The 15,048-nt window shown below is 47.6% G+C and overlaps 1 protein-coding gene across 4 annotated transcripts in view; it reads right to left on the reverse strand.

Moving 5' to 3' along the window:
• Positions 1 to 15,048, reverse strand: part of ANXA9 (annexin A9) — a 113,039-nt gene that overhangs the window by 90,822 nt on the left and 7,169 nt on the right. For 2 of the 4 annotated variants that reach the window (XM_056545706.1, XM_056545701.1), the window contains exon 2: positions 1,406 to 1,505. The exons of the other annotated variants lie outside the window; for them this stretch is intronic. The gene's annotated coding sequence lies outside the window, so the exon portion shown is untranslated. The remainder of the gene's footprint in view (positions 1 to 1,405; positions 1,506 to 15,048) is intronic. 4 annotated transcript variants of the gene reach the window in all.

A 15,048-nucleotide genomic window follows, 5' to 3' on the forward strand; every position in this document is an offset into this window, starting at 1 on the left:
CCTTCTGACCTCTAGCTAAGTGACCGGACCTTGCCACTGTGCTGCCAGCCCTGACCTTCTGCCTGTTCTGACTTTGTGTTGCCTCATCTTTCCTGTGCCATGTTACACCTCGGCTGCCTGTGTGGACGAGTCGTATCAGCTCACCTCTGCCATAACACTTATAAATATGTCACACATAAAGAACTAGGTAGCTGGTGTTTACTAGGAATGGTAGATTCCGAATGTTAGATGGTGGAGTTTCTAAGGGTGGTGAGGGTATATGCTTAGGTCTTTGGTGGCTAGAAGAACAGATTTCAACAAACCCAATTCTGAGGGCTCATTTACATAGAGCAGTGTTTCCCAAAATTTTTCAGCTCGGGAAACCCCTCAAAAAAATAAATTTTCGCGGGGAACCCCTACCGAACTTGACGTGCAAAAAAAAAAAGGGAAACAACCGCAATGCACAATATCTACTTATCTGTGGGTGTGTATATTACAGTGCTGCTTTATACAGCAACTCACAAGTGACATCTTATCAAATCTGCGTCGTTCCCTTCTCTTCTCCATCTCCAGGGGGTGACAGAGGGGTGTACATAGGTAACAGAGCGGTGTTGGGGGATGTACATGGGTGAAAGAATGGTGTAGAGTAGTGTGCATGGGTGACAGGGGGGTATAGGGGGTGACAGGGGGTGTACATGGGTGACAGATGGTTGTAGAAGATTGTACAAGGGTGACGGGGTGAAAGACGGGTGGACAGGAGTAACAAGGTGGTAACAGAGAGGTGGAAAGGGGTGACAAAGGGGTGAATAGTGGGGGTTGGATATTGGTGATAGGGGGTAGACTGGGGGGTGGTCAGAGGTCCTGGGGGCCGGGAAGCTGATCCTGGGGGCCGGGAAGCTGATCAGGGGGCCAGTGCACCATCCCCATTCACATTTATCCCCTTCCCGGCCTGCGCGCCTGTGACTCACTCACGGTGCTGCAGGGGGAGGGAGACGCTGTGTGCACACGTACACGCCATGTGCATGCAGGCTTCCCTTCCCCCCTGTGCCACCGTGATTCACAGGCACACAGGTCAGGGCGGGAGATTAAAAATAAAAGCGTCACGGTACCCCGGGGTTCCTGGTTGGGAGTCAGTGACATAGAGAATGTAAACACTACCTTTTTGTTTTGTTAAAGTGAACTACAACCATTGCAAAATCTTCACGTATTTACATGTGGTTTTCTCACCTGCCATTAACCACAATTGTATTATGGATAATGGATAACACATTGCCTGTAACATTTATAAAACTAGACAATAGAAACTCCTACACTTGTTAAGGAAAATATTCTTGAGGCAGTTGTGTCTAGACTACAGATTCTCTTTAGATGATTAACGTGGTTAATTTTATACAATCTATATTTGCATACACCAACAACTACCTACCCGCAGCTATAATATGACAATAGTTCACGGCTGTTCTAAGGGCATGGAGTATTTTCTCCTTGTTCATTGTTGCCATCATTATGTCACCGGAATCTAAAACCTGGGGCAGAAACCTTGTCATTAGTAGATAGGCAATGGCACTTTGTTTTTTTACCCAAGGAAATTAACATTAGAGGGGTACTCTGGTGAAAAACATTTTTTTTTTCAATCAACTGGTGCCACAAAGTTAAAACAGATTTGTAAATTACTTCTATTTAAAAATCTTAATCCTTACAGTACTTATCAGCTGCTGTATACTACAGAGAAAGTTGTATTTCTTTCTGATGTTCTTTTTTCTGACCACAGTACTCTCTGCTGACACCTCTGTCTGTATCAGGAACTGTCCAGAGCAGGAGAGGTTTGCTATGGGGATTTGCTTCTACTCTAGACAGTTCCTGATATGGACAGAGGTGTCAGCAGAGAGCACTGTAGTCAGACAGAAAATAAATTCAGAAAGAAAAACATCCTCTGTAGTATACAGCAGTGGATAAGTACTGGAAGGATTTTTATTTTATTTTTTTAATAGAAGTTATTTACAAATCTGATTGATTTAAAAAAAAAAAATGTTTTCCACTGGAGTACCCCTTTAATACAGCTCTGGAATTTTTTTTTATTTCCTCTACTTGGCATGAGAAAATTTATAAGTTTAAAGCCTGTTTAGGCTGTATTTGTGAGAGTGGCGGAGGTATCTCCACCCCCTGCACGTCTAGGCGGGCCGTCAGGGGTTGTGGGTGGTTGCAGGGGTATATAACGCCCCTGCCTCCTACTGGAGGGGCGTTCGTGATGTTTGTGGAAACAGGAAGTGGTGCTTCTCCATGTGCGGATGAGGGCATCCAGGGGGTAAGAGCCGGTCTCCGGCGTTCAGGTATGCAGCTGGGTGCTGCTGGGTTACAATTGGGGATGTGTCTGCCGGTCACACAGGTTTTTTCGCTCGGTGCCTGTGTTCCGCGGCGGGCGTTTGAATTTCCCGCTAATTCTCAGCACTCCAGCACCCAGCGGTGCCTACACCGGTTGTTGCGGTCCTGGTATCCGGCACCCGTTGTCGCACGGAGCGAGTGACTGTGTTCTGGGTCCAGGGGGGAGCAGAGGAGCTTGGGGGCCGTGGCGGTGAGTCTAGTTGGGCGCCAGAATCATGTGCTGTATATCAGGGGTCGAGACTATCCAGCTACTCCCACCATGTCTCTCTGGGCATGCTGGATATTGTAGTTTCTCAACAGCTGGACATGGCCATCATATTTAATGTTCCCTGTTTGCCCTGAGGGTTATTGCTTTGGGTGCAGCCGACTGCAGGGTCAGGACCTGATAAGTTAGCGTTAGGACCTGTTCCAGCAGCACTGCGTGACTCATGGGCTCGTCTCCATTTCCTATAGATGAATGTGGCCAAGATGGGTTAGGTGTAATTTATATCATGATTTACGTAAACACTAAAGACTCTATGGCGCCAATGGGGCTTGTCAGTCTTTTTTCTTAAAACAGAAGGGAACCAGATCTTCCCACCTAATGAAGACATGTGGCACTTGATAGAGAACTGTGCATGAGCCATGAATATTGCCAGGATGTAAATTATTAGGGACTATTCTAACCCTTATATCAGTGATTCCCAACCGGGGTGCCCCGACACACTAGGGTGCCGTTGAGCAGTGCCCGGGGTGCCGCGGGCTCCGGAAGGGAAAACTCTTTTTTTTTTTTTTACATTTTTTTAATTTGAATTTCCCTCCTGGCTGAAGCATTAGCGTCATGCGCTGAACGCTTCCGCCAGAGAGGATCCTGCATCGGGACACCGGGCGGGGAAGCGCCCATGTGCTTCTCCGGCATCCCGCAAACAGAACAACGCACAGTCCAACGGACAGGTGAGGGCTTGGGGAGCAGGGATTTATGATAAAAATGGCACAAGGGAAGGGGATTGCATGTAAGCAGGAGCAGGGACAGAAGTGGGGCACCGGGGTGTTTAAAGGCAGGGGCAGAAGCAGGGAGGGGGTTTGAAAGAAAGCAGGGGATGAAGCAGGGAGGAGGTTTGAATTAAAACAGGGGCAGAAGCAGAGGGGGGGGGGTTTAATAAAAACTGGGGCAGAAGCGGGGGGGGGGGGGGGGGGTTGAATGTGTGGTATCCCAGTACAGTCCCCTCAGCCAGAGTCCCTCCATGCTGGTAGGGCTCTCCTGGGGGGCTAACCCCTAGTCGCCTCATATAAATGTGTATTAACGTAAATCGGTGTATATATTTATATATTTAATTATAGTTAACCTCTTTATAGGACCTTAGAGGTCACGTGCCTTTAAATAATTATGTTATTTTAAGGTTCAAGGACCTTTGGGTCATGTGACATACCCATAGTTCCTTACGTCAGGACTGACAGGTTTGCAGAACCAATGAGCTTTGTCCCTGCCCGCTTAGTATATAAGGGGCTGCTGCCAATAAATTCTCGCTCTTCCTGCTGAACTTAAAAGCAGTAACATCTCTCTTAGTTCCGGATTATCAGAGAAAGCACATCTCAGCACAATCATCAATTTCAGCTAGACCTGAAACCTAAATCTGCTGCAGCCACTAAACCGTGAGTTATCCAGCTCAAAACTACAAATCCTGTGTGACTGCTGCAACTCCAAAATACCCTAAATTCAGTAGCACAGTGGCTAGCAAACCTAAGCTCATTAACCTCAGAAGTCCCAGCAAACCTGTGAGGAGCCTGTACCACGGTCCTCTGCTAAAAGACTGTTATGTTACCTGCAGTTGCATAAAATATACAGTAAAGTTTATTCCGGTTTTTCATCATCTTCTGCTGTGGACATCCAATTATTTCTCCCTACCGTTTCTGGGGCGGTTGGCGGTAGGATCATTACTCTAAAGAAAACCTCATCCTGGCGTCACAACAATTAAGGGTTAATCCTATACCCTACTCTACCACTCTGCAACACCCCAGACACCATCCTCTCCCTCAAGCTCACCACAAATAAAATTAGAGGCAGAAGCAAAGGGGGGGGGGGGGGGTTTGAATGAAATCAGGGGGGTTGAATGAAAGCAGGGGCAGGAGCGGCGGGGTGAATGGAAGCAGGGACAGGAGCGGTGGGGTGAAAGGAAGCAGGAGGCTGCTGGGGACACTGTGCATGTGTGAGGCTGCTGGGGACACTGTGTGCATGTGTGAGGCTGCTGGGGCATTGTGTGTGTGTGTGTGTGTGAGGCTGCTGGGAGCATTGTGTGAGGCTGTGGGAGACATTGTGTGCATGTGGCCCAGACCATCATGATGGTTTCTTCCAGTCATAACTCTTCACCACAGAACCTTAAAAATAAAAAGAAACATATTAGGCTCCATACTTTTCCAGCATCCTCCTATCTTTTTTTCATAAACACCTTCAGTCTAACACACACATTGCCTCGAGCAGCCTCACACACACACACACACAGTGCCTCCAGTCTCACACACACACAATGCCTCCAGTCTCACACACACACAATGCCTCCAGTCTCACACACATACACAATGCCCCCCCCCCCCCCCAGCAGCCTCACACATGCACAGTGCCCACAGCAGCCAGAGTGCCCCCAGCAGCCTCACACAAGCACACAATGCCCCCAGCAGCCTCACACATGCACACAGTGCCCACAGCAGCCTCACACATGCACACAATTGCCCCCAGCAGCCTCACACATGCACACAATGCCCCCAACAGCATCACACATGCACACGGTTCGCTCAGCAGCCTTACACATGCACACAATGCCCCCAGCAGCCTCCCACATGCACACAATGCCCCCCCCAGCAGCCTCACACAGTGCCTCCAGCAGCCTCACACACACACAATGCCCCCCCAGCAGCCTCGCACATGCACACAATGCCCCCAGCAGCCTTACACATGCACACAATGCCCCCAGCAGCCTCACACATACACACAGTGAAGGCACGGTATGCATGTGTGAGGCTGCTGGAGGCATTGTCTGCATGTGTGAGGCTGCTGGAGGCATTGTGTGTGTGAGGCTGCTGGGGGCATTGTGTGCATGTGTGAAGCTGCTGGGGGCATTGTGTGTGTGTAAAGCTGCTGGGGGCGTTGTGTGCATGCGTGAGGCTGCTGGAGGCATTGTGTGTGTGAGGCTGCTGGGGGCATTGTGTGCATGTGTGAAGCTGCTGGGGGCATTGTGTGTGTGAAGCTGCTGGGGGCGTTGTGTGCATGTGTGAAGCTGCTGGGGGCGTTGTGTGCATGTGTGAGGCTGCTGGGGGCATTGTGTGTGCATGTGTGAGGCTGCATTGTGTGTGTGTGAGGCTTCTGGGGGCACTGTGTGTATGTGTTAGGCTGCTGGGGGGGCATTGTGAGTGTGAGACTGGAGGCATTGTGTGTGTGAGGCTGCTGGAGGCACTGAGTGAGGCTGCTGGGGGGGGGGGCATTGTGTGCATGTGTGAGGCTGCTGGGGCCATTGTGTGTATGTGTGAGGCTGCTGGGGCCATTGTGTGCATGTGTGAGGCTGCTGGGGGCATTGTGTGTGTATGTGTGAGGCTGCTGGGGGCATTGTGTGCATGTGTAAGACTGCTGGGGGGCATTGTGAGTGTGAGACTGGAGGCATTGTGTGTGTTTGAGGCTGCTGGAGGCACTGTGTGAGGCTGCTGGGGGGGGCATTTTGTGCATGTGTGAGGCTGCTGGGGCCATTGTGTGTGCATTTGTGAGGCTGCTGGGGGAATTGTGTGAGGCTGCTGAAGGCATTGTGTACGGCTGCTGAAGGCACTGTGTGCATGTATGAGGCTGCTGGGGCCATTGTGTGCAAGTGTGAGGCTGCTGGGGCCATTGTGTGCATGTTTGAGGCTGCTGGGGGCATTGTGTGCATGTGTGAGGCTGCTGGAGGCATTGTGTGCATGTGTAAGGCTGCTGGGGGCATTGTGTGCATGTGTGAGGCTGCTGGGGGGCATTGTGAGTGTGAGACTAGAGGCATTGTGTGTGTGTGTGAGGCTGCTGGAGGCACTGTGTGAGGCTGCTGGGGGGGCATTGCGTGCATGTGGGAGGCTGCTGGGGGCATTGTGTGCATGTGTAAGGCTGCTGAGGGAACCGTGTGCATGTGTGATGCTGCTGGGGGCATTGTGTGCATGTGTGAGGCTGCTGGGGCATTGTATGCATGTGTGAGGCTGCTGGGGGCACTCTGGCTGCTGTTGGCACTGTGCATGTGTGAGGCTGCTGGGGGGGCATTGTGTGTGTGTGTGAGACTGGAGGCATTGTGTGTGTGAGACTGGAGGCACTGTGTGTGTGAGACTGGAGGCATTGTGTGTGTGTGTGAGACTGGAGGCATTGTGTGTGTGTGAGACTGGAGGCACTGTGTGTGTGTGTGTGTGTGAGGCTGCTGGAGGCACTGTGTGTGTTAGACTGAAGGTATTTGTGAAAAAAAGATAGGATGATGCTGGAAAAGTATGGAGCCTAATATGTTTATTTTTATTGTTCTGTGGTGAAGAGTTATGACTGGAAGAAACCATCATGACGGTCTGGGCCAGATGGAGAAGAAAAAGAAAAGAGAATGACTCCAATCAGAGAAGACATCTCCTGTGTGTACTGCATATAGCAGCACTGTAATCTACATAGCTAACAGATATATAGGTGATGTGTATTGCTTCTATTTAGCCATTTTTTGTCGCGTGTTGAATATTATTCGGTAGGTGTGACCCGCGAAAAACATTTTTGGCGAGGGGTGCCCCGAGCCAAAAAAGGTTGGGAACCACTGCCTTATATGGACGCTTTCTATATTGACTGTGAACACCGGAATGATATCTTTGTGAATGAATGGAGAAGCTGTAAATAGCAATAACTGATCCCATGTCTACTGTATGATATAGTTGGCTTTGTACATGCCGCCTATACTGCATTGCAAGAACTGTGCTGGAAGATTACGGGTAAAGTTATTCTGAAGAAAAAAAAACTTTTCCCTGACATATTCCAGTTCTTAAGCATGTGTAATAACTGTGTAATCTGCTTATCAGAATTTCTGCAACAACTGCCTGGGGTCCCGAAAAGTATGACAAGGAAAGATATTGTCACCATGTTCTACAGATAATATCATGTGTCTGCTCATATAATCACTGTGTAGATTTAATGCTGTATAAGTGTATGCAAAGTACTGCTATTAGAACATGTATCCTGCCCAGGACATGGCTTAGAGGTATTAGTGTATCTGGTTAAAGGGGTACTCCTCTGCTCAGCGCTTGGAACAAACTGGCACTGGGAGCTTGTCATGTCCCCTCAATATAAGTCTATGGGCTGTCACTCCCAATCCCATAGACTTGCATTGAGGGGGCCGGATGTGACGTCACGAGGGGGCGGGGTTATGACATCACAAGCTGCTGGTGCCGGCTCCAGCGTTCGGAACAGTTTGTTCCAAACACTGAGCAGCGGAATACCCCTTTAATGCATTTTACATTTTCAGGGGGCCACAACTAGAAGTCAGGTATAGAAACCCTTCTACTTATTTATGTCTAAATTTGTGTTTGGAGAGTGGTATTGTAGCATCTACTTCAATAGGCCAATGACTGAATGAGCCTAACAAGTGGCAATCACTTGTGTAAGCAGAGGTGTAACTTGTAGCTCCAGGGCTCCGATGTAAAATCTGCAACAGTGCCCCATGTGCCAAATATAATACTGGTCTCTTATGGGGCAGATGTGCTTTGGGGCCCCCTTAGGCACCAGGGCCCCTGTGTGACTTCATATATAGATAAAGCAATAAACCTTATTTTATGGCACTGGGGGTCACTCGTGTGAGTACACAGAGGCTCCACTCCGTCTCCTATAGTATTCAGCATAAGAAACAACTCACACTTTACAATTGAATGCGTTTTAAGAAAATGCTTTAGTAGTTTCAATCTCTTCATACAAAATAGGAGAATTCTCCACTTTTTCAAAGTACAAAAATTACTTCACCCACAGTGCTCACTAATAACGTCCGACAATCCTGATCCAGCAACCGGTACAATTTCACCCTTTCGCGGACATAACAGAGCTGATCCTCCTTCCTCTCACGGAGGGAGCGAAACAGCAGCTGTAGGGGTCCAGAGGTGTGCTAGGAGCAACAGAATATGGGTGCACATAGGATTATAGGTTGCTGGTCAACACCTTGGCAGCATAATATAGGCATTCAGGAAATGATACAGAGTAGTATGAGGTTAATGGCAAATAGTGTAGGGATGGACATTACCCACGGTTTACATGTTACTGCCTGTCGTTAACCTTGTATGCAAGTTAATTTCCTGTGTACACGTCATTATGACTAATACAGTCTGTATTGCAGTTTGAGCATATTATCCAGCATCCCCCTGGTTGGTTTTTTATTGTGTCATTGTCTGTAATACCTTTCATTATACTTTAGAAAATAAGATTAATAAACATTTGTAATTTTTATAAATATTGGAGTCTGTCTGTTTTTCTCCTTTTTCGGTCTAAATGTATAGAGCCCTCCATAGTGCAGGAGGAATTTGTATAAGTTTAGACCTGCTATAATGCGAGTATATATTAATATACAAAGCAAAGGTCTAATGGGACTACTGTTGATTAGTTATGAGCGACAGGGGCCATATTTGAATTCACGATATTTCGTGAATATATTGACGATTATTCGTCCTATGTTTGCAAAATTCACATATTCGCTATGTTCATTCACTTTTTTTTCCATGCGAAAAAAAGGAATATTCGTCATTACGAATATATAACACTATATTCTTAATTTTAACAAAATTGCAAAGTGCTGATATTCACGTTAAAAATTTGCATTAAAAATATTCTTGCTGAACACTACTGTATGTATGTATATATATATATATATATATACACACACACACACATATACATACGTTCATTATTGTTTTATTCTGTCTGTGTGTGCATTTTTTTTATATATATATACTTTTTTCTGACCCAAATAAAATATATTTTTTAACCAATTTACGCATTATTATTTTTTAAGGGTTATGTGTTTTTGCGCTTAGTGCGGTTATAGGTGTATATATTGTTTCTTTTCTAACCCCTTATAATCATCTTGTTATAAGAGCCTACATTTAGGAAGTGTTTAATTGGTACACTTCTATGGAAGTAAAAAACAAAGCCAAAAATACGCAATGTGAGTTAAACATTAGCATTTTTCTGGCATTTTTTCCACAATTCTTCAAAAGAAAAAAAATGCCTACTTATTGTGCACTCTGAAGATGCAGTTTGTGTTGTGTAGAAACTTAGCCTTAGGGTACATTCACAAGGGCAGATTTTTTCCCCGCTGCAGCAAAAAAAAAAAACCTGCAAGGGGAAACTCACTTCTGATCTGCCCGTGTTACTGTACCCTTCTAAAAATTCTTTATGATGTCAGAAATAAAATGACATCTTTTATGTGTTTAGTGCCAGAAATAGACACTTTTTTTCAGTCTTAAAACTAAATTATACACGCAAAAACCCCTGTTGATGTTTAGTCAAGAGTCACCACAGATGTTATTTGCTTCATCCTGCATGTTCTTGGTCCATAATGTCTTTACCTTGACTGTTAAAGAGTACCTGTCATCAGACCATATTTTCTAAACTCAGATTATATTCCCTAACTACTCCCTACACCCCCCCCCCCCCCCCCCCTGATACAAATTTTCCAAGCTTTAAAAAGCAGTGTTTCATACCTTGCTTACATCGTGTGAGCTCCCGGCAGGAGAAAGCTGTGCCTCAACATGCCCCACACGCACTTCATGAGTTTGAACTCCTGCCAGGCCAGAAGAAGACCAAACTAACTGTTTGACTTGCACAGGAAACAGAACAGAGCCACCTAGTGGTTGTTTTTTTCAATTAGTTTACAGTTATTTGGATGGAAGGTACTCTTAAATCTTTAGATTTTTATTCTCTTTACCGCTGTCTAGAGTATGGGCAATAAGCAAGAAATCTGTGGCTGACATAAGATATTAGGAAACAGCTGTCAGATGACAACCATGCTTCTATCTTCTTCCTACATTACTCTTGGAGACTTTTGGCTTCTCCTCGGGCCTTGCCACTATCTAAAGCAGTCCTGAGCTCTTGCTTCCCTGCAGTCTGATCTACTACTTTCTTTCAAATCTTTACTGAAACCCCAGGCCCTGATTTTGTGTTGCTTTACTGTTGTGTTCCTGATCTCTTCTCCTGGGTTGCCTGCATTTCTTGATCCTGACCTTGAGTTGTCAGCCCATAACTAAATCTAATCGACATTTGCTTTACTGAATCGGCTTCCAGACACCAGAGCTATTCTACAGGAGCGGTTTACAGTGACTATAACAATAGGATTAGTGAAAAACAGAAACCACATTTAATTTATTTGGACGCCATATACATCTTGCGCATGGGCTATATTGCCAGAATACTGTATGTCACAGTACCAGGAAAAAGTATTCCAAAATATACCGTTATGTACCCATGACAAGTCCTTTTATTTTATTTTTTTTCTCATTCAAAAATAGTTTTTATTATATTGAAACAGGAAAAAAACAAAGCAGGATCACAATGTCTCCAATGCAATGGAGTATTAGACAGACGTCAATAGCATTAATGTTTTGTACGCCATACCGAGGGGAGGGCAGTGCATCATCAAAGGCATTACCATGATGACATCCGTGGGCTAGTGCCAAGGTCCGCAGGGTAAAAAGCATACTACAGCCGTACTGGTAGACACTAGATGAATCATGGGAAGGCAAGGAAACACAGGTACAGGGTCAGGGGTAAGGAGAGAGGCAAGGAGATGGGACTAAACAGGAAAGAGAAGGGTAGCATGGGTAGTGGAGGAAGGGGGAGGGAGGGGGGTGGGGGTTAGGAGAGAAACAGGTTATAAATAACGGAAACCACAAACCTGAGCGCCAGCAGTCAACTCGTCCTTTGCCACAGCCTCTGTGCATCGTTACCGGAGTATAGACAGTGAAGCCAGAGAAGAGGTCCCATAGATGTGAAGATGCCTAATCTGAGTGGTAGAGAGTAGTTTCAGTGAAGGCAAACCATGTTCACCACACTGCAGTGTACCTAGCGGAGGCAACACAGGAATCTGCCATCAGTTCCTCCATTCGGCTGAGGAAGTGAACCTCCTTATGCCAGTCGGAGATTGATGGAGGGCTGGTCTCCTTCCTGCGTCTAGGTATCACGGTGCTAGCCGCCATCAAAAGGAAGTGGGCCAATGCTTTGGATGGAGAGTTTCTCGTTCTAGGTAGAATCGTCAGTAGGAGCACCTTCGGGTCCTTGGTATATTATATTGCACCCCCGTGATGGTAAAGATGTGGGACAGTACGGTGGTCCAAGAAAGATGGACATGGTGCCTCGGGCCCCCCCACATCACCAGCACAAATCGAAGACATTCGGATACATCTTGTGGAGGACCACAGGTGGTCTCTTGTTCCCTACAGGAGATAGACAGACAGTTTATGGCACAACTGGAAGGCCGCAGTCCAATCAGTCGGGGCGAAGGTTGTGCCCAGTTCCTCCTCCCAGGACCTCACAAATTTCGGAGGGTGCAGTTCACCTCGTCAAGGAGGAGGCCGTAGATTCTGGAGACCACTTTGGTGACCAGGGAGGAGGAAGTGCACAATTCCTCAAAGGGGAGGAGAGGTCTGTCTAGCCTTAGATTCCTGCCTTCAGCTCAAAATGTTGGAGTTGTAAGTATTGCATGTACCTGGTTGGTGTGCGGAGGTGTTCCGGCACCAGGTCCTCATATGCTCAAAGCAGGGAACCTGTCATAAAGCAACTTAGGGGAAGGGTCAGAGGATCAGATAGACCCAGAAAAGATGAACAGTTACCTCCGGGAGGAAAGCGTGGGTTAGTCAGGACGGGTACTAGCGGACAGTCCGGTGTTAGGATCGTGGTGCGAGTCAGGTATCGCTTAAGTGTCTTGTGCATTTCCCTGGTAACCCATGGTAGAGCGGCATGGGTCGCAGTTGTGAGTGTTCCTGGGGTAGCCAGAGGAGAGAGAGTATCTCAGACCTGGTGCCAGCTAATTCGATCCAAACCCATCGCTTGGCTGAGCGGCCGTGGAAGAAGTCCAGAAACCTGGCCAGTGAGGTAGTAGCCCTTGCAGTCCAGGACCGCAAGCCCTCCTGCTTGCTTTCGTCTAAGTAAGATCTCTCTGGAGATTCTCGACGGCAGCCCCACCCAAACAAATTTCCTGAACAGTATGGCAAGCTTATAAAAGTACGAAGGGGGATGGCCACAGGGACTGTCAGAAAGAGGTACAGCAGTCTGGGAAGAACATTCATTTTGAGTATGTTGGTCCTGCCCACCCAAGAAAAAGTGCCAGCGGACCACTTCGTCAGATCACTCTACAAGGTCGCTATATAATAGCTTTGTATCCGTGATGAGCAAAGATATGGGACAGTAGCTAGCACAGAGATTGGGGTCCCGTCCCTCTTTAGGTAGGACTGCTATATGGGCGCTAAGGGTAGCCTCGGGAAAACCTACTTCCTGGGATATACAGTTAAAAGTCTGATAGGAAAGATCTCGGATTTCAGGAATTTGAAAAATGTAGCCATATAGCCATCCGGGCCTGGGCTCTTGCCCGAAGGTAGACTAGTGATGGCCATTGCTATTTCTTCCTCCGTAAAGGGTGCTTCTAGGGAGTCTAAGTCACTGTCAGATAGGCGGGGGAGTGCAGTCTGTTGGATGTAGTCTGATAAGGAAATGCGAGACAGTGTTGGGGGGGGGTAGATTATAGAGGTCAGTATAGTAACGCTCAAATGCTGCTAAAATGTCTGAGGTAAGGAAGAATTTCCCTCCCACTGGTGTACAAATGGAGGGGATGTATTGGGACATACACTGGTCTTGGAGGGCCCTGGCTAGGTATCTCCCTGGTCTGTTATCCCACTCATAGAAGGTCTTGGAGCATCTCTGCCTGAACTGCTTGTATTTGTCATTCAGGAGAGTACAGATGTCGTGGCGCACCTTAATGAGATCCCTCAAGGCAGATTCCGGTTGAGACCTCTTGTACTGGGCCTCTAAAGTGCTCAGCGTCTTAAGCAGCTTCCGTAATTTTGCTGCCTTCACTTTTTTAAGGCGAGAGCCATGACTGATCAGGACCCCACGTAGTACGCATTTTAGAGCTTCCCACCGCCCAGGTAGGGGGGTCAAGTCATTAGCATGGTCAGACTGAAAGTTAGCAATTGTGGATTTCAAGTCCGACAAGCAGAGTCTCATTAAGTCGCCACGAGAACTGCAGGGTGCTCAAAAAGGGCATCCAGATCGTGCAGTGGACCAGAGCATTGTACGAAAGGAAGATGTTCCCTATTTGGGAGGAGGAAAGGCAAGCCAAGTGATAATGGGGCAGGAAGATGTGATCTATTCTGCTGTAAGTGTCATGGGGGCTAGAGTAATAGGTGTAGTCCCGTTCCCTCGAATGCTGAAGGCGCCACACGTCACACAGCTGGAGAGAGTGCAGTGGGCGTCTAAGGCGGCTCAGCTGGCAGTAGGAGACAGCTGAGCGCCGCGTGGAAGCATCCAGCAATGGTTGGAGAGGGAGGTTGAAGTCGCCTGTTAAGAGCAGCATGCCTTGGGAGAAACTTGCCAGTTCTTCTAGTGTGTGGGTGAGAAGAGACCCGATAACAATTACAATTGCATAGATGGTCGCTTCTGTCACTATCTGATCCAGGGTCTGCCCGAGCCTCCTGTACGCAGAAGGGTAGGTCCTGGTGAATACCAATAAAAAAAAACCTTCGTGCGAATGTATAGGAGGTAGGGTATAGGAGGTAGCACAGTAGGGTAAACCCCAAGCAAAACCAGTATACTCAGTATGTTCACAGTTCCAGACAGGTTTCGAGTAGAGGTGGACCATGTCAGATGGAAAGCTTCAAGCCGAGTCAGTCAGCAATGGTGGATAGACAGGGTCCCCAAAAGCAGTCAGCGGGGAGGAGTTCACCTTTGGCGTCGAGGAAGTGGGCCAGCCGTGTCCTGGCTGACTTTCTGGATTGATCCATATGCCCCTTCGCCGCCTTCCATAGCCTCCCAGCCATAGCCTGTCCTGGCACCCAGTATGCGGTTGCTGGGAGGCTATGTTAGGCGGTGGAGGGGCATATGGATCAATCCGGAAAGTCAGCCAGTCCGGTAGCAGTAGCGGGGGGAGGTGAAGAGAAGTAAGCAAGGATGGTAAGTCCTCAGGGGTACGGAGAAAGGCCATCATGGTGCCAGCTGTGACATGAAGGGCGAAGGGGAAGCCCCATCTATAGGGCATGTGAGATTCCTGTAGAAGGCGCAGGAGGGGTTTCAGCAGCGCCCTCTGGCGAAGTGTCCTCCTCGACAAGTCTGGGTAGAGTTGCAGGGTAGCCCCATCAAAACCTATGTCGCCCAGTTGTCCCACGGACTGCATAATCTGTTCTTTCAGAGTGTAGCGATGAATTTGACAAATGACATCTCTCGGATGAGCAGGATCAGAGCTCTTTGCCCTCAGGGCACGATGCACTCGGTCGATTTAGATGTGAGTGTCAGAGGGCCTGTTGAATAGCATATTGAAGATCCCCGTCACTGTTGGTAGGAGATCAGGGGTGCAGGGGTGGCCTCTGGAAGCCAGCAAATGCGGATGTTATTCTGGCAGCTCCTGTTCTCAACATTGTCCAAGTGATTAGTCAGCGCTTGATACTCGGGAAATATACTGAATGTATTCATTGGACCTGCTGTGGGTACAA

Source organism: Hyla sarda, chromosome 11 (assembly GCF_029499605.1).
Source record: "Hyla sarda isolate aHylSar1 chromosome 11, aHylSar1.hap1, whole genome shotgun sequence".
Lineage (NCBI taxonomy): Eukaryota > Metazoa > Chordata > Amphibia > Anura > Hylidae > Hyla > Hyla sarda.